Source organism: Taeniopygia guttata, chromosome 5, assembly GCF_048771995.1.
Source record: "Taeniopygia guttata chromosome 5, bTaeGut7.mat, whole genome shotgun sequence".
Taxonomy (NCBI): Eukaryota; Metazoa; Chordata; class Aves; order Passeriformes; family Estrildidae; genus Taeniopygia; species Taeniopygia guttata.
Window position 1 is genome coordinate 8,761,674 of NC_133030.1, and position 19,442 is coordinate 8,781,115.

Genomic DNA, 19,442 nt, shown 5'->3' on the forward strand with positions numbered 1-19,442 from the left:
CGGAGGCAGCTTCTGTATGGGGCCCATCCGTCAATATTCGGATTTTTTGCAGTCAGCTTCCCGCTCAGGGCCACAGGACCCTGAGCAAAAACATCAGCTGTTTTCCCTGGGAAAGAAAATTCACCAGTCCAGGTTCCTGATGTCAGTTTGTAGGGCTCCTCTGGTACTGCCAGGGCAGAATAAGTATGAGGTGGGGGCAGCTCCGGTCTGGGACACATCCTTCGATGTTCGGATATTTTGAAGTCAGCTGCCGGCTCAGAGCCAGAGGACCCTGAGTAAAAACATCAGCTGTTTTCCCTGGGAAAGAAAACTCACCAGTCCAGGTTCCTGATGTCTGTTTGTAAGGCTCCCCGGGGACTGTCAGGGCAGCAAATGTATGGGGTGGAGGCAGCTTCTCTATGTGTCCCATCCTTCGATGTTCGGATTTTTTGCAATCAGCTGCCTGCTCAGGGCCACAGGACCCTGAGCAGAAACATCGGCTGTTTTCCCTGGGAAACAAAACTCACCAGTCCAGGATCCTGATGTCAGTTTGTAGGGCTCCTCTGGTACTGCCAAGGCAGCACAAGTATGAGGTGGGGGCAGCTCCGGTCTGGGACACATTCTGCGATGTTCGGATTTTTTGCAATCAGCTGCCTGCTCAGGGCCACAGGACCCTGAGCAGAAACATCGGCTGTTTTCCCTGGGAAAGAAAACTCACCAGTCCAGGTTCCTGATGTCAGTATGTAGGGCTCCTCTGGGACTGTCAAGGCAGCACACGTATTAGGTGGGGGAAGATCCTGTCTGGGACTTATCCTTCGATGTTCGGATTTTTTGCAATCAGCTGCCTGCACAGGGCCACAGCGACCTGAGCAAAAACATCGGCTGTTTTCCCTGGGAAAGAAAACTCACCAGTCCAGGTTCCTGATGTCAGTATGTAGGGCTCCTCTGGGACTGTCAAGGCAGCACACGTATTAGGTGGGGGAAGATCCTGTCTGGGACTTATCCTTCGATGTTCGGATTTTTTGCAATCAGCTGCCTGCACAGGGCCACAGCGACCTGAGCAAAAACATCGGCTGTTTTCCCTGGGAAAGAAAACTCACCAGTCCAGGTTCCTGATGTCAGTATGTAGGGCTCCTCTGGTATTGTCGGGGAAGCACATGTATGAGGTGGGGGAAGTTCTTTTCTGGGACTTATCTTTCGATGTTCGCATTTTTTGCAGTCAGCTTCGCGCTCAGGGTCACAGGGCCCTGAGAAGAAACATCGGCAGTTTTCCCTGGTTTGAAAACTCACCAGTCCAGGTTCCTGATGTCAGTTTGTAGGGCTCCCCTGGGACGGTCAGGGCAGCACAAGTGTGAGGTGGAGGCACCATCTCTATGGAGCCCATCCTTCGATGTTCGGATTTTTTGCAGTCAGCTGCCTGCTCAGGGCACAAGGACCCTGAGCAGAAACATCGGCTGTTTTCCCTGGGAAAGAAAACTCACCAGTCCAGAATCCTGATGTCAGTTTGTAGGGCTCCTCTGGGACTGTCAGGGCAGCACAACTATGAGGTGGGGGCAGCTCTGGTGTGGGACACATCCTTCGATATTAGGATTTTTTAGAGTCAGCTGCCTGTTCAGAGCCACAGGGCCCTGAGCACAAACATCAGCTGTTTTCCCTGGGAAAGAAAACTCACCAGTCCAGGTTCCTGATGTCAGTATGTAGGGCTCCCCTGGGACTGTCAGTGCAGCACAAGTATGACGGAGGGGCAGATCCTGTCTGGGACTTATCCTTCGATGTTCGGATTTTTTGCAGTCAGCTTCCCGCTCAGGGTCACAGGGCCCTCTGCAAAAACATCAGGTGTTTTCCCTGGGAAAGAAAACTCACCAGTCCAGGTTCCAGATGTCAGTTTGTAGGGCTCCCCTGGGACTGTCAGGGCAGTACAAGTATGACTAAGGGGAAGCTCCTGTCTGGGACATATCCTTTGATGTTCGGATTTTTTGCAATCAGCTGCCTGCTCAGGGCCATAGGACCCTGAGCAGAACCATCGGCTGTTTTCCCTGGGAAACAAAACTCACCAGTCCAGGTTCCTGATGTCAGTTTGTAGGGCTCCTCTGGGACTGCCAGGGCAGAACAAGTATTAGGTGGGGGCAGCTCCGGTCTGGGACACATCCTTCGATGTTCAGATATTTTGAAGTCAGCTGCCGGCTCAGAGCCACAGGGCCCTGAGCAAAAACATCGGCTGTTTTCCCTGGGAAAGAAAACTCACCAGTCCAGGTTCCTGATGTCAGTTTGTAGGGCTCCCCTGGGACTGTCAGTGCAGCACAAGTATGACGGAGGGGCAGATCCTGTCTGGGATTTATTCTTCGATGTTCAGATTTTTTGCAATCACCTTCCCGCTCAGGGCCACAGGACCGTGAGCGCAAACATCGGCTGTTTTACCTGGGAAAGAAAACTCACCAGTCCAGGTTCCTGATGTCAGTATGTAGGGCTCCTCTGGGACTGTCAGGGCAGCACAAATATGAGACGGAGGCAGCTTCTGTATGTGGCCCATCCTTCGATGTTCGGATTTTTTGCAGTCAGCTTCCCTCTCAGGGCCACAGGGCCCTCTGCAAAAACATCAGGTGTTTTCCCTGGGAAAGAAAACTCACCAGTCCAGGTTCCTGATGTCAGTATGTAGCGCTCCTCTGGTACTGTCAGGGCAGCACATGTGTGAGGTGGGGGAAGTTCTTTTCTGGGACTTATCCTTCGATGTTCGCATTTTTTGCAGTCAGCTTCGCGCTCAGGGTCACAGGACCCTGAGTAAAACATCGGCTGTTTTCCCTGGGAAAGAAAACTCACCAGTCCAGGTTCCTGATGTCAGTATGTAGGGCTCCTCTGCGACTGTCAGGGCAGCACAAGTATGAGGTGGGGGCAGCTCCGGTCTGGGACTCATCCTTCAATGATAGGATTTTTTGCAGTCAGCTTCCGCTCAGGGTCACAGGACCCTGAGAAAAACATCGGCTGTTATCCCTGGGAAAGAAAACTCACCAGTCCAGGTTCCTGATGTCAGTTTGTAGGGCTCCCCTGGGACTGTCAGGGCAGCATAGTATGACGGAGGGGCATATCCTGTCTGGGAATTATCCTTCGATGTTCAGATTTTTTGCAATCATCTTCCAGCTCAGGGCCACTGTGACCTGAGCAAAAACATCGGCTGTTTTCTCTGGGAAAGAAAACTCACCAGTCCAGGTTCCTGATGTCAGTATGTAGGGCTCCTCTGGGACTGTCAGTGCAGCACAAATATGAGGTGGAGGCAGCTTCTGTATGTGGCCCATCCTTCGAAGTTCGGATTTTTTGCAGTCAGCTTCCCACTCAGGGCCACAGGGCCCTGAGAAGAAACATCGGCTGTTTTCCCTGGGAAAGAAAACTCACATTTCCAGGTTCCTTATGTAAGTTTGTAGGGCTCCCCTGGGACTGTCAGTGCAGCACAAGTATGACGGAGGGGCAGATCCTGTCTGGGACTTATCCTTCGATGTTCGGATTTTTGCAGTCAGCTTCCCACTCAGGGCCAGAGAGCACTGAGAAGAAACATCGGCTGTTTTCCCTGGGAAAGAAAACTCACCAGGTCAGGATCCTGATGTCAGTTTGTAGGGCTCATCTGGGACACTCAGGGCAGCAAAAGTATGAGGTGGAGGCAGCTCCGGTATGGGACACATCCTTCGATATTAGGAATATTTGCAGCCAGCTGCTGGTTCAGTGCCACAGGACCCTGAGCAGAAAAATCGGCTGTTTTCCCTGGGAAAGAAAACTCACCAGTCCAGGTTCCTGATGTCAGTTTGTAGGGCTCCCCTGGGACTGTAAGGGTAGCACAAATATGAGACGGAGGCAGCTTCTGTATGGGGCCCATCCGTCAATATTCGGATTTTTTGCAGTCAGCTTCCCGCTCAGGGCCACAGGACCCTGAGCAAAAACACCAGCTGTTTTCCCTGGGAAAGAAAACTCACCAGTCCAGGTTCCTGATGTCAGTTTGTAGGGCTCCTCTGGGATTTTCAGGGCAGAAAAATTATGAGGTGGAGGCAGCTTCTCAATGGGGCCCATCCTTCGATGTTCAGATTTTTTGCAATCAGCTGCCTGCCCTTTGCCACAGGACCCTGAGCAGAAACATCGGCTGTTTTCCCTGGGAAAGAAAACTCACCAGTCCAGGATCATGATGTCAGTTTGTAGGGCTCCCTCTGGGACTGTCAGGGCAGCACAAGTATGAGGTGGGGGCATCTCCGGTCTCGGACTTATCCTTCAATGTTCGGATTTTTTGCAGTCAGCTTCCCACTCAGGGCCAGAGAGCCCTGAGAAGAAACATCGGCTGTTTGCCCTGGGAAAGAAAACTCACCAGTCCAGGTTCCTGATGTCAGTTTGTAGGGCTCCCCTGGGACTGTCAGGGCAGCAGAAGTATGACGGAGGGGGAGATCCTGCCTGGGACTTGCCCTTCGATGTTCGGATTTTTTGCAATCAGGTCCCGCTAAGGGCCACAGGACCCTGAGCAGAAACATCGGCTGTTTTCCCTGGGAAAGAAAACTCACCAGTCCAGGTTCCTGATGTCAGTTTGTAGGGCTCCCCTGGGACTGTCAGGGCAGCACAAGTATGACGGAGGGAAAGATCCTACCTGGGAATTATCCTTCGATGTTCGGATTTTTGCAATCAGCTTATCACTCAGGGCCACAGGACCCTGAGCAGAAACATCGGCTGTTTTCCCTGGGAAAGAAAAGTCACCAGTCCAGGCTCCTCATGTCAGTTTCTAGGGCTCCCCAGGGACTGTCAGGGCAGCATAGTATGACGGAGGGTAAGATCCTGTCTGGGACTTATCCTTCGATGTTCGAATTTTTTGCAGTCAGCTTCCCACTCAGGGCCAGAGAGCCCTGAGAAGAAACATCGGCTGTTTGCCCTGGGAAAGAAAACTCACCAGTCCAGGTTCCTGATGTCAGTTTGTAGGGTTCCTCTGGGACTGTCATGACAGCACAAGTATGAGGTGGGGGCAGCTCCGGTCTGGGACACATCCTTTGATATTAGGATTTTTTTCAGTCAGCTGCTGGTTCAGAGCCACAGTGCCCTGAGCACAAACATCGGCTGTTTTCCCTGGGAAAGAAAACTCACCAGTCCAGGTTCCTGATGTCAGTATGTAGGGCTCCTCTGGGACTGTCAGGGCAGCACAAATATGAGACGGAGGCAGCTTCTGTATGGGGCCCAACCTTCGATGTTCGGATTTTTTGCAGTCAGCTTCCCTCTCAGGGCCACAGGGCCCTCTGCAAAAACATCAGGTGTTTTCCCTGGGAAAGAAAACTCACCAGTCCAGGTTCCTGATGTCAGATTGTAGGGCTCATCTGGGACTGTCAGGGCAGCACAAGTATGAGGTGGGGGCAGCTCCGGTCTGGGACACATACTTCGATATTAGGATTTTTTGCAGTCAGCTGCTGGTTTAGAGCCACTGGGCCCTGAGCACAAACATCGGTTCTTTTCCCTGGGAAAGAAAACTCAGCAGTCCAGGTTCCTGATGTCAGTATGTAGGGCTCCGCTGCGACTGTCAGGGCAGCACAAGTATGAGGTGGGGGCAGCTCCGGTCTGGGACTTATCCTTCAATGTTCGGATTTTTTGCAGTCATCTTCCCTCTCAGGGTCACAGGACCCTGAGCAAAAACATCGACTCTTTTCCCTGGGAAAGAAAACTCACCAGTCCAGGTTCCTGATGTCAGTATGTAGGGCTCCTCTGGGACTGTCAGGGCAGCAGAAGTATGAGGTGGGAGCAGCTTCTGATTGTGGCCCATCCTTCGATGTTCGGATTTTTTTCAGTCAGCTTCCCACTCAGGGCCAGAGAGCCCTGAGAGGAAACATCGGCTGTTTTCCCTGGGAAAGAAAACTCACCAGTCCAGGATCCTGATGTCAGTTTTTAGGGCTACTCTGGGACTCTTAGGGCAGTACAAGTATGAGGTGGAGACAGCTTCTCTATGGAACCCATCCTTCGATGTTCGGATTTTTTGCAATCAGCTGCCTGCTCAGTGTCACAGGACCCTGAGCAGAAACATCGGCTGTTTTCCCTGGGAAAGAAAACTCACCAGTCCAGAATCCTGATGTCAGTTTGTAGGGCTCCTCTGGGACTGTAAGAGCAGCACAAGTATGAGGTGGGGGCAGCCCCAGTCTGGGACACATCCTTCGATATTAGGATTTTTTGCAGCCAGCTGCTGGTTCAGAGCCACAGGGCCCTGAGCAAAAACATTGGCTGTCTTCTCTGGGAAAGAAAAGTCACTAGTCCAGGTTCCTGATGTCAGTTTGTAGGGCTCCTCTGGGACTGTCAGGGCAGAATGAGTCTGAGGTGGGGGCATCTCCGGTCTGGGACTTATCCTTCAATGTTCGGATTTTTTGCAGTCAGCTTCCCACTCAGGGCCAGAGAGCCCTGACAAGAAACATCGGCTGTTTGCCCTGGGAAAGAAAACTCACCAGTCCAGGTTCCTGATGTCAGTTTGTAGGGCTCCCCTGGGACTATCAGGGCAGCCCAAGTATGACGGAGGGGGAGATCCTGTCTGGGACTTATCCTTCGATGTTCAGGATTTTTGCAATCCGTTTCCCGCTCAGGGCCACAGGACCCTGAGCAGAAACATCGGCTGTTTTCCCTGGGAAAGAAAACTCACCAGTCCAGGTTCCTGATGTCAGTTTTTAGGGCTCCTCTGGGACTGTCAGGGCAGCACATGTATGAGGTGGGGGCAGCTCCGGTCTGGGACTTATCCTTCGATGTTCGGATTTTTTGCAATCAGCTTCCCACTCAGGGCCACAGGACCCTGAGCAGAAGCATCGGCTGTTTTCCCTGGGAAAGAAAACTCACCAGTCCAGGTTCCTGATGTCAGTATGTAGGGCTCCTCTGGGACGGTCAGGGCAGCACAAGTATTAGGTGGGCGCAGATCCCGTCTGGGACTTATCCTTCGATGTTCCTATTTTTTGCAGTCAGCTTCCCGCTCAGGGTCACAGGACCCTGAGCAAAAACATCGGCTGTTTTCCCTGGGAAAGAAAACTCACCAGTCCAGGTTCCTGATGTCAGTTTGTAGGGCTCCTCTGGGATTGTCAGGGCAGCACAATTATGAAATGGAGGCAGCTTCTCTATGGGGCCCATCCTTCGATATTCGGATTCTTTGCAATCAGCTGCCTCCTCATTGCCACAGGACCCTGAGCAAAAACATCGGCTGTTTTCCCAGGGAAAGAAAACTCACCAGTCCAGGTTCCTGATGTCAGTGTGTAGGGCTCCTCTGGGACTGCCAGGGCAGCACAAGTATGAGGTGGGGGCAGCTTTGGTCTGGGACACATCCTTCGATGTTCGGATATTTTGAAGTCAGCTTCCGGCTCAGAGCCACAGGTCCGTGAGCAAAAACATCAGCTGTTTTCCCTGGGAAAGAAAACTCACCAGTCCAGGTTCCTGATGTCAGTTTGTAGGGCTCCCCTGGGACTGTTAGGACAGCAGAAGTATTAGGTTGGGGCAGATCCTGTCTGGGACTTATCCTTCGATGTTCGGAAATTTTGCAATCCGCTGCCTGCTCAGGGCCACGGCAACCTGATCAAAAACATCGGATGTTTAACCTGGGAAAGAAAACTCACCAGTCCAGGTTCCTGATGTCAGTATGTAGGGCTCCTCTGGTATTCTCAAAGCAGCACAAATATGAGGTGGGGGGTGCTCCGGTATGGGACTTGTCCTTCAATGTTCGGATATTTTGCAGTCAGCTTCCCTCTTAGGGCCAGAGAGCCCTGAGAAGAAACATCGGCTGTTTGCCCTGAGAAAGAAAACTCACCAGTCCAGGTTCCTGATGTCAGTATGTAGGGCTCCTCTGTGACTGTCAGGGCAGCACAAGTATGACGGCGGGGCAGATCCTGTCTGGGACTTATCCTTCGATGTTCAGATTTTTTGCAATCAGCTGCCTGCTCAGTGCCACAGGACCCTGAGCAGAAACATCGGCTGTTTTCCCTGGGAAAGAAAACTCACCAGTCCAGGATCCTGATGTCAGTTTGTAGGGCTCCTCTGGGACTGTCAGGGCAGCACAAGTATGAGGTGGGGGCAGCTCCGGTCTGGGACTTATCCTTCAATGTTCGGATTTTTTGCAGTCAGCTTCCCGCTCAGGGTCACAGGACCCTGGGCAAAAACATCGACTGTTTTCCCTGGGAAAGAAAACTCACCAGTCCACGTTCCTGATGTCAGTATGTAGGGCTCCTCTGGGACAGTCAGGGCACCACAAGTATGAGGTGGGGGCAGCTTCTGTATGTGGCCCATCCTTCGATGTTCGGATTTTTTGCAGTCAGCTTCCCGCTCAGGGCCACAGCGACCTGAGCAAAAACATCGGCTGTTTTCCCTGGGAAAGAAAACTCACCAGTCCACGTTCCTGATGTCAGTATGTAGGGCTCCTCTGGGACTGTCAGGGCAGCACAAATATGAGACGGAGGCATCTTCTGTATGTGGGCCATCCTTCGATGTTCGGATTTTTTGCAGTCAGCTTCCAGCTCAGGGCCAAAGGGCCCTCTGCAACAACATCGACTGTATACCCTGGGAAAGAAAGCTCACCAGTCCATGTTCCTGATGTAAGTTTGTAGGGCTCCTATGGTACGGCCAGGGCAGCACAAGTATGAGGTGGAGGTAGCTTCTCTATGGGGCCCATCCTTCAATGTTCAGATTTTTTGCAATCAGCTGCCTGCTCAGTGCCACAGGACCCTGAGCAGAAACATCGGCTGGTTTCCCTGGGAAAGAAAACTCACCAGTCCAGGATCCTGATGTCAGTGTTTCAGGCTCCTCTGGGATTGCCATGGCAGCAAAAGTATGAGGTGGGGGCAGCTCCGGTCTGGGAAACATCCTTCGATATTAGGATTTTTTGCACTCAGCTGCTGGTTCAGAGCCACAGGGCCCTGAGCACAAACGTCGGCTGTTTTCCCTGGGAAAGAAAACTCAGCAGTCCACGTTCCTGATGTCAGTATGTAGGGCTCCTCTGGGACTGTCAGGGCAGCACAAGTATGAGGTGGGGGCAGCTTCCGGTCTGGGACTTATCGTTCGATGTTCGGATTTTTTGCAGTCAGCTTCCCACTCAGGGCCACAGGGCCCTGCGCACAAACATCGACCGCTTTCAGTGGGAAAGAAAACTCACCAATCCAGGTTCCTGATGTCAGTTTGTAAAGCTCCCCTGGGACTGTCAGGGCAGAACAAGTATGACGGAGGGGAAGATCCTGCCTTGGACTTATCCTTCGATGTTCGGATTTTTTGCAATCCGCTTCCCACTCAGGGCCACAGGACCCTGAGCAGAAACATCGGCTCTTTTCTCTGGGAAAGAAAACACACAAGTCCAGGTTCCTGATGTCAGTTTGTAGGGCTCCCCTGGGACTGTCAGGGCAGCATAGTATGACGGAGGGGCAGATCCTGTCTGGGAATTATCCTTCGATGTTCGGATTTTTTGCTGTCAGCTTCCCGCCCGGGGCCACATTGACCTGAGCAAAAACATCGGCTGTTTTCCCTGGGAAAGAAAACTCACCAGCCCAGGTTCCTGATGTCAGTATGTAGGGCTCCTCTGGGACAGCCAGGGCAGCACAAGTATGAGGTGGGGGCAGCTCCGGTATGGGACCCATCCTTCGATGTTCGGATATTTTGAAGTCAGGTGCCAGCTCAGAGCCACAGGGCCCTGAGCAAAAACATCAGCTTTTTTCCCTGGGAAAGAAAACTCACCAGTCCAGGTTCCTGATGTCAGCTCGTAGGGCTCCCCTGGGACTGTTAGGACAGCACAAGTATTAGGTTGGGGCAGATCATGTCTGGGACTTACCCTTCGATGTTCGGATTTTTTGAAATCCGCTGCCTGCTCAGGGCCACGGCAACCTGAGCAAAAACATCGGCTGTTTACCCTGGGAAAGAAAACTCACCAGTCCAGGTTCCTGATGTCAGTTTGTAGGGCTCCTCTGGGACTGTCAGGGCAGCACAAGTATGAGGTGGGGGCAGCTCCGGTCTGGGAAACATCCTTCGATATTAGGATATTTTGCAGTCAGCTGCTGGTTCAGAGCCACAGGGTCTGAGCACAAACGTCGTCTGTTTACCCTGGGAAAGAAAACTCAGCAGTCCACGTTCCTGATGTCAGTCTGTATGGCTCCTCTGGGACTGTCAGGGCAGCACAAGTACGAGGTGGGGGCAGCTCCGGTCTGGGACTTATCCTTCAATGTTCGGATTTTTTGCAGTCAGCTTCCCGCTCATGGTCACAGGACCCTGGGCAAAAACATCGACTGTTTCCCCTGGGAAAGAAAACTCACCAGTCCAGGTTCCTGATGTCAGTATGTAGGGCTCCTCTGGGACTGTCAGGGCAGCACAAGTATGAGGTGGGGGCAGCTTCTGTATGTGGCCCATCCTTCGATGTTCGTATTTTTTGCAGTCAGCTTGCCACTCAGGGCCAGAGAGCCCTGAGAAGAAACATCGGCTCTTTGCTCTGAGAAAGAAAACTCACCAGTCCATGTTCCTGATGTCCGTTTGTAGGGCTCCTCTGGGACTGTCAGGGCAGCACAAGTATGACGGCGGGGGAGATCCTGTCTGCGACTTATCCTTCGATGTTCAGATTTTTTGCAATCAGCTTCCCGCTCAGGGCCACAGGGCCCTGAGCACAAACATCGGCTGTTTTCCCTGGGAAAGAAAACTCACCAGTCCAGGTTCCTGATGTCAGTTTGTAGGGCTCCCCTGGGACTGTCAGGGCAGCACAAGTATGAGGTGGGGGCAGCTTCCGGTCTGGGATTTATCCTTCGATGTTCGGATTTTTTGCAATCAGCTTCCCACTCAGGGCCACAGGACCCTGAGCAGAAACATCGGCTGTTTTCTCTGGGAAAGAAAACTCACCAGTCCAGGTTCCTGATGTCAGTTTGTACGGCTCCCCTGGGACTGTCAGGGCAGCACAAGTATGACGGCGGGGAGATCCTGTCTGGGACTTATCCTTCGATGTTCAGATTTTTTGCAATCAGCTGCCTACTCAGTGCCACAGGACCCTGAGCAGAAACATCGGCTGTTTTCCCTGGGAAAGAAAACTCACCAGTCCAGGATCCTGATGCCAGTTTGTAGGGCTCCTCTGGGACGGTCAGGGCAGCACAAGTATGAGGTGGGGGCAGCTCCGGTATGGGACTTATCCTTCAATGTTCGGATTTTTTGCAGTCACCTTCCCGGTCAGTGTCACAGGACCCTGGGCAAAAACATCGACTGTTTTCCCTGGGAAAGAAAACTCACCAGTCCAGGTTCCTGATGTCAGTTTGTAGGGCTCCCCTGGGACTGTCAGGGCAGCAGATGTATGACGGAGGGGCACATCCTGTCTGGGACTTATCCTTCGATGTTCGGATTTTTTGCAGTCAGCTTCCCGCTCGGGGCCACATTGACCTGAGGAAAACATCGGCTGTTTTCCCTGGGAAAGAAAACTCACCAGTCCAGGTTCCTGATGTCAGTATGGAGGGCTCCTCTGGGACAGCCAGGGCAGCACAAGTATGAGGTGGGAGCAGCTGCGGTATGGGACACATCCTTCGATGTTCGGATATTTTGAAGTCAGCTGCCAGCTCAGAGCCACAGGGCCCTGAGCAAAAACATCAGCTGTTTTCCCTGGGAAAGAAAACTCACCGGTCCAGGTTCCTGATGTCAGTTTGTAGGGCTCCCCTGGGACAGTTAGGACAGCACAAATATTAGGTTGGGGCAGATCCTGTCTGGGACTTGTCCTTCGATGTTCGGATTTTTGCAATCCGCTGCCTGCTCAGGTCCACGGCAACCTGAGCAAAAACATCGGCTCTTTACCCTGGGAAAGAAAACTCACCAATCCAGGTTCCTGAGGTCAGTTTGCAGGGCTTCCCTGGGACTGTTAGGGCAGCACAAATATGAAACGGAGGCAGCTTCTGTATGGGGCCCATCCTTCGATATCCGGATAATTTGCAGTCAGTTTCCCGCTCAGGGCCACAGGGCCCTCTGCAAAAACAACAGGTGTTTTCCCTGGGAAAGAAAACTCACCAGTCCAGGTTCCTGATGTCAGTATGTAGGGCTCCTCTGGGACTGTCAGGGCAGCACAAGTATGAGGTGGGGGCAGCTTCTGGATATAGCCCATCCCTCGATGTTCTGATTTTTTTCAGTCAGCTTCCCACTCAGGGCCAGAGAGCCCTGAGAAGAAACATCGGCTGTTTTCCCTGGGAAAGAAAGCTCACCAGTCCAGGTTCCTGATGTCAGTTTGTAGGGCTCCTCTGGGACTGTCAGGGCAGCACAAGTATGAGGTGGGGGCAGCTTCCGGTCTGGGACTTATCGTTCGATGTTCGGATTTTTTGCAGTCAGCTTCCCACTCAGGTCCACAGGGCCCTGGGCACAAACATCGACTGCTTTCAGTGGGAAAGAAAACTCACCAGTCCAGGTTCCTGATGTCAGTTTGTAGGGCTCCCCTGGGACTGTCAGGGCAGCACAAGTATGACGGAGGGGAAGATCCTGCCTGGGATTTATCCTTCGATGTTCGGATTTTTTGCAATCAGCTTCCCACTCAGGGCCACAGGACCCTGAGCAGAAACATCGGCTGTTTTCTCTGGGAAAGAAAACTCACCAGATGAGGTTCCTGATGTGAGTTTGTAGGGCTCCCCTGGGACTGTCAGGGCAGCACATGTATGACGGAGGGGCAGATCCTGTCTGGGACTTTTCCTTCGATGTTCGGATTTTTTGCAGTCAGCTTCCCGGTCAGTGTCACAGGACCCTGGGCAAAAACATCGACTGTTTTCCCTGGGAAAGAAAACTCACCAGTCCAGGTTCCTGATGTCAGTTTGTAGGGCTCCCCTGGGACTGTTAGGACAGCACAAGTATTAGGTTGGGGCCGATCCTGTCTGGGACTTATCCTTCGATGTTCGGATTTTTTGCAGTCAGCTGCTGGTTCAGAGCCACAGGGCTCTGAGCAAAAACATCGGCTGTTTTCCCTGGGAAAGAAAACTCACCAGTCCAGGTTCCTGATGTCAGTATGTAGGGCTCCTCTGGGACTGTTAGGGCAGCACAAGTATGAGGTGGATGCAGCTTCTCTATGGGGCCCATCCTTCGATGTTCGGATTTTTTGCAATCAGCTGCCTCCTCAATGCCACAGGACCCTGAGCAAAAACATCGGCTGTTTTCCCTGGGAAAGAAAACTCACCAGTCCAAGTTCCTGCTGTCAGTTTGTATGACTCCTCTGGGACTGTCAGGGCAGCACAAGTATGAGGTGGAGGCAACTTCTGTATGTGGCCAATCCTTCGATGTTCGGATATTTTGCAGTCAGCTTCCCGCTCAGGGCCACAGGGCCCTCTGAAAAACATCAGGTGTTTTCCCTGGGAAAGAAAACTCACCAGTCCAGGTTCCTGGTGTAAGTTTGTAGGGCTCCTCTGGGACTGCCAGGGCAGCACATGTATGAGGTGGGGGAAGATCCTTTCTGGGACTTATCCTTCGATGTTCGGATATTTTGAAGTCAGCTGCCGGCTCAGAGCCACAGGGCCCTGAGCAAAAACATCAGCAGTTTTCCCTGGGAAAGAAATCTCACCAGTCCAGGTTCCTGATGTCAGTATGTAGGGCTCCTATGGGACTGCCAGGGCAGCACAAGTATGAGGTCAGGGCAGATCCTGTCTGGGACTTATCCTTCGATGTTCGGATTTTTTGCAGTCAGCTTCCTGCTGAGGGCCACAGGACCCTGAGCAAAAACATCGGCTCTTTTCCCAGGGAAACAAAACTCACCAGTCCAGGTTCCTGATGTCAGTTTGTAGGGCTCCTCTGGGACTGTCAGGGCAGCACAAGTATGAGGTGGAGGCAGCTTCTCTATGGGGCCCATCCTTCGATATTCGGATTTTTTGCAATCAGCTGCCTGCTCATTGCTACAGGACCCTGAGCAGAAATATCGACTGTTTTCCCTGGGAAAGAAAACTCACCAGTCCAGGATCCTGATGTCAGTTTGTAGGGCTCCTCTGGGACGGTCAGGGCAAAAAAATTATGAGGATTGGGGAGCTCCGGTCTGGGACACATCCTTCGATATTAGGATTTTTTTGCAGTCAGCGGCCGGTTCAGAGCCACAGGGCCCTGAGCACAAACATCGGCTGTTTTCCCTGGGAAAGAAAACTCACCAGTCCAGGTTCCTGATGTCAGTATGTAGGGCTCCTCTGGGACTGTCAGCGCAGCACAAGTATGAGGTGGGGTTAGCTCCGGTCTGGGACTTATCCTTCGATATTCGGATTTTTTGCAGTCAGCGTCCCGCTCAGGGTCACAGGAACCTGAGCCAAAACATCGGCTGTTTTGCCTGGAAAAGAAAACTCACCAGTCCAGGTTCCTGATGTCAGTATGTCGGGCTCCTCTGGGACGGTCAGGGCAGCACAAGTATGAGGTGGGGGCAGCTCCGGTCTGGGACGTATCCTTCGATGTTCAGATTTTTTGCAGTCAGCTTCCAGCTGAGGGCCACAGGACCCTGAGCAATAACATCAGCTCTTTTCCCAGGGAAACAAAACTCACCAGTCCAGGTTCCTGATGTCAGTTTGTAGGGCTCCTCTGGGACTGTCAGGGCAGCACAAGTATGAGGTGGAGGCAGCTTCTCTATGGGGCCCATCCTTCGATATTCGGATTTTTTGCAATCAGCTGCCTGCTCATTGCTACAGGACCCTGAGCAGAAATATCGACTGTTTTCCCTGGGAAAGAAAACTCACCAGTCCAGGATCCTGATGTCAGTTTGTAGGGCTCCTCTGGGACGGTCAGGGCAAAAAAATTATGAGGATTGGGGAGCTCCGGTCTGGGACACATCCTTCGATATTAGGATTTTTTTGCAGTCAGCGGCCGGTTCAGAGCCACAGGGCCCTGAGCACAAACATCGGCTGTTTTCCCTGGGAAAGAAAACTCACCAGTCCAGGTTCCTGATGTCAGTATGTAGGGCTCCTCTGGGACTGTCAGCGCAGCACAAGTATGAGGTGGGGTTAGCTCCGGTCTGGGACTTATCCTTCGATGTTCGGATTTTTTGCAGTCAGCGTCCCGCTCAGGGTGACAGGACCCTGAGGAAAAACATCGGCTCTTTTGCCTGGGAAAGAAAACTCACCAGTCCAGGTTCCTGATGTCAGTATGTAGGGCTCCTCTGGGACGGTCAGGGCAGCACATGTTTTAGGTGGGGGAAGATCCTTTCTGGGACTTATCTTTCGATGTTCAGATTTTTTGCAGTCTGCTTCCCATTCAGGGTCACTGGACCCTGAGACGAAACATCAGCTGTTTTCCCAGGGAAACAAAACTCACCAGTCCAGGTTCCTGCTGTCAGTTTGCAGGGCTTCCCTGGGACTCTTATGGCAGCACAAATATGAAACGGAGGCAGCTTCTGTATGGGGCCCATCCTTCGACACTCGGATTTTTTGCAGTCAGCTTCCCGCTCAGGGCCACAGGGACCTCTGCAAAAACATCAGGTGTTTTCACTGGGAAAGAAAACTCACCAGTCCAGGTTCCAGATGTAAGTTTGTAGGGCTCCTCTGGGACTGTCAGGGCAGCACAAGTATGGGGTCGGGGCAGATCCTGTCTGGGACTTATCCTTCTATGTTCATATTTTTTGCCATCAGCTTCCCGCTCAGGCCCACAGCAAGCTGAGCAAAACCATCGGCTGTTTTCCCTGGGAAAGAAAACTCACCAGTCCAGGTTCCTGATGTCAGTTTGCAGGGCTTCCCTGGGACTGTTAGGGCAGCACAAATATGAAACGGAGGCAGCTTCTGTATGGGGCCCATCCTTCGATATCCGGATTTTTGCAGTCAGTTTCCCGCTCAGGGCCACAGGGCCCTCTGCAAAAACATCAGGTGTTTTCCCTGGGAAAGAAAACTCACCAGTCCTGGTTCCTGATGTCAGTATGTAGGGCTCCTCTGGGACTGTCAGGGCAGCACAAGTATGAGGTGGGGGCAGCTCCGGTCTGGGACTTATCCTTCGATGTTCGGATTTTTTGCAGTCAGCTTCCCGCTCAGGGTCAAAGCACCCAGAGCAAAAACATCAGCTGTTTTCCCAGGGATAGAAAACTCACCAGTCCAGGTTCCTGATGTCAGTATACAGGTCTCCTCTGGGACTGTTAGGGCAGCACAAATATGAGGTGGAGGCAGCTTCTGTATGTGGCCCATCCTTCGATGTTCGGATTTTTTGCAGTCAGTTTCCCGCTCGGAGCCACAGGGCCCTGAGCAAAAACATCAGCGGTTTTCCCTGGGAAAGAAAACTCACCAGTCCAGGTTCCTGATGTCAGTATATACGGCTCCTCTGGGACAGTCAGGGCAGCACAAGTACGAGGTGGGGGAAGATCCTTTCTGGGACTTATCCTGCAATGTTCCGATTTTTTGCAGTCAGCTTCCCGGTCAGGGTCACAGCACTCTGAGCAAAAACATCGGCTCTTTTCCCAGGGAAACAAAACTCACCAGTCCAGGTTTCTGATGTCAGTTTGTAGGGCTCCTCTGGGACTGTCAGGGCAGCACAATATGAGGTGTGTGCAGCTCCGGTCTGGGACACATCCTTCGACATTTGGATTTTTGCAGTCTGCTTCTGGTTCAGAGCCACAGGGCCCTGAGCACAAACATCGGCTTTTTTCCCTGGGAAAGGAAACTCACCAGTCCAGGTTCCTGATGTCAGTTTGTAGGGCTCCTCTGGGACGGTCAGGGCAAAAAAATTATGAGGATGGGGCAGCTCCGGTCTGGGACTTATCCTTCGATGTTCGGATTTTTTGCAGTCAGCTTCCCGCTCAGGGTCACAGGACCGTGAGCTAAAACTTCGGCTGTTTCACCTGGGAAAGAAAACTCAGCAGTCCAGGTTCCTGATGTCAGTTTGTAGGGCTCCTCTGGGACTGTCAGGGCAGCACAAGTATCAGGCGGAGCAGATCCTGACTGGGACTTCTCCTTCGATGTTCAGATTTTTTTCCATCAGCTTCCTGCTCAGGGCCACAGCGACCTGAGCAAAAACATCCGCTCTTTTCCCTGGGAAAGAAAACTCACCAGTCCAGGTTCCTGATGTCAGTATGTAGGGCTCCTCTGGGACTGTGAGGGCAGCACAAGTATGAGGTGGAGGCAGCATCTGTATGTGGCCCATCTTTCGATGTTCGGATTTTTTTCAGTCAGCTACCCACTCAGGGCCACAGGGCCCTGAGAAGAAACATCGGCTGTTTTCCCTGGGAAAGAACACTCACCAGTCCAGGTTCCTGATGTCAGTTTGTAGGGCTCCTCTGTGACTGTTAGGGCAGCAAAAGTATGAGGTGGAGGCAGCTTCTGTACGTGGCCCATCCTTCGATGTTCGGATTTTTTGCAGTCAGCTGCCTCCGTTTGCCACAGGACCCTGAGCAGAAACATCGGCTGTTTTCCCTGGGAAAGAAAACTCACCAGTCTAGGATCCTGATGTCAGTTTGTAGGGCTCCTTTGGGACTGTCAGGGCAGCACAAGTATGAGGTGTGGGCAGATGCTGTCTGGGGCTTATCCTTCGATGTTCAGATTTTTTGCCGTCAGCTTCCCGCTCAGGGCCACAGCGACCTTTGCAAAAACATCAGGTGTTTTCCCTGGGAAAGAAAACTCACCAGTCCAGGATCCTGATGTAAGTTTGTAGGGCTCCTCTGGGACTGTCAGGGCAGCACAAGCATGAGGTGGGGGAAGATCCTTTCTGGGACTTATCCTTCGATGTTCTGATTTTTTGCAGTCAGCTTCCCGCTCAGGGTCACAGGACCCTGAGTAAAAACATCGGCTGTTTTCCCTGGGAAAGAAAACTCACTGGTCCAGGTTCCAGATGTAAGTTTGTAGGGCTCCTCTGGTACTGTCAGGGCAGCAGAAGAATTAGGTGGGGGCAGCTCCGGTCTGGGACACATCCTTCGATGTTCGGATATTTTGAAGTCAGCTGCCGGCTCAGAGTCACAGGGCCCTGAGCAAAAACATCAGCTGTTTTCCCTGGGAAAGAATACTCACCAGTCCAGCTTCCTGATGTCAGTATATAGGGCTCCTCTGGGACTGTCAGGGCAGCACCAGTATGAGGTGGAGGCAGTTCTCTATAGGGCCCATCCTTCGATGTTCAGATTTTTGGCAATCAGCTGCCTGCTCAGTGCCACAGGACCCCAAGCAGAAACATATGCTGTTTTCCCTGGGAAAGAAAACTCACCTGTCCAGGATCCTGATGTCAGTTTGTAGAGCTCCTCTGGGACTGTCAGGGCAGCACAAGTATGAGGTGGGGTCAGCTCCGGTCTGGGACGTATCCTACGATATTCGGAATTTTTGCAGTCAGCTTTCCAATGAGGACCACAGGGCCCTGAGAAGAAACATCGTATGTTTTCCCTGGGAAAGAAAACTCACAAGTCCAGGTTCCTGATGTCAGTTTGTAGGGTTCCTCTGGGACTGTCAGGGCAGCACAAGTATGATGGAGGGGCAGATCTTGTCTGGGACTTATCCTTTGATTTTCGGATTTTTTGCAATCAGCATCCCACTCAGGGCCACAGCGACCTGAGCAAAAACATCGGCTGTTTTCCCTGGGAAAGAAAACTCACAAGTCCAGGTTCCTGATGTCAGTATGTAGGGCTCCCCTGGGACTGTCAGGGCTGCAGAAGTATGAGGTGGAGGAAATTTCTGTATGTGGCCCATCCTTCGATGTTCGGATTTTTTGCAGGAACCTTCCCGCTCAGGGCTACAGGGCCCTGAGAAGAAACATCGGCTGTTTTCCCTGGGAAAGAAAACTCACCAGTCCAGGTTCCTGATGTCAGTTTCTAGGGCTCCTCTGGGACTGTTAGGGCAGCTCAAGTATAAGGTGCGGGTAGATCCTGTCTGGGACTTATCCTTCGATGTTCGGATTTTTTGCAGTCAGCTGCCTGCTCAGTGCCACAGGAACCTGAGCAGAAACATCGGATATTTTCCCTGGGAAAGAAAACTCACCTGTCCAGGATCCTGATGTCAGTTTGTATAGATCCTCTGGGACTGTCAGGGCAGCACAAGTATGAGGTGGGGGCAGCTGCGGTCTGGGACACATCCTTCGATATTAGAATGTTTTTGCACTCAGCTGCTCATTTAGAGCGACAGGGCCCTGAGCAAAAACATCTGCTTTTTTCCCTGGGAAAGAAAACTCACCAGTCCAGGTTCCTGATGTCAGTATGTAGGGCTCCTCTGGGACTGTCAGGGCAGCACATTTATGAGGTGGGGGCAGCCCCGGTCTGGGACACATCCTTCCATATTTGGATTTTTTGAAGTCAGCTTCCTGCTCAGGGCCACAGGACCCTGAGCAGAAACATCGGCTCTTTTCCCTGAGAAAAAAAACTCACCGGTCCAGGTTCCTGATGTAAGTTTGTAGGGCTCCTCTGGTACTGTCAGGGCAGCACAAGAATTAGGTGGGGGCAGCCCAGGTCCGGGACACATCCTACGATATTCGGATATTTTGAAGTCAGCTGCCGGCTCAGAGTCACAGGGACCTGAGCAAAAACATCAGCTGTTTTCCCTGGGAAAGAAAACTCACCAGTCCAGGATCCTGATGTCTGTTTGTAGAGCTCCTCTGGG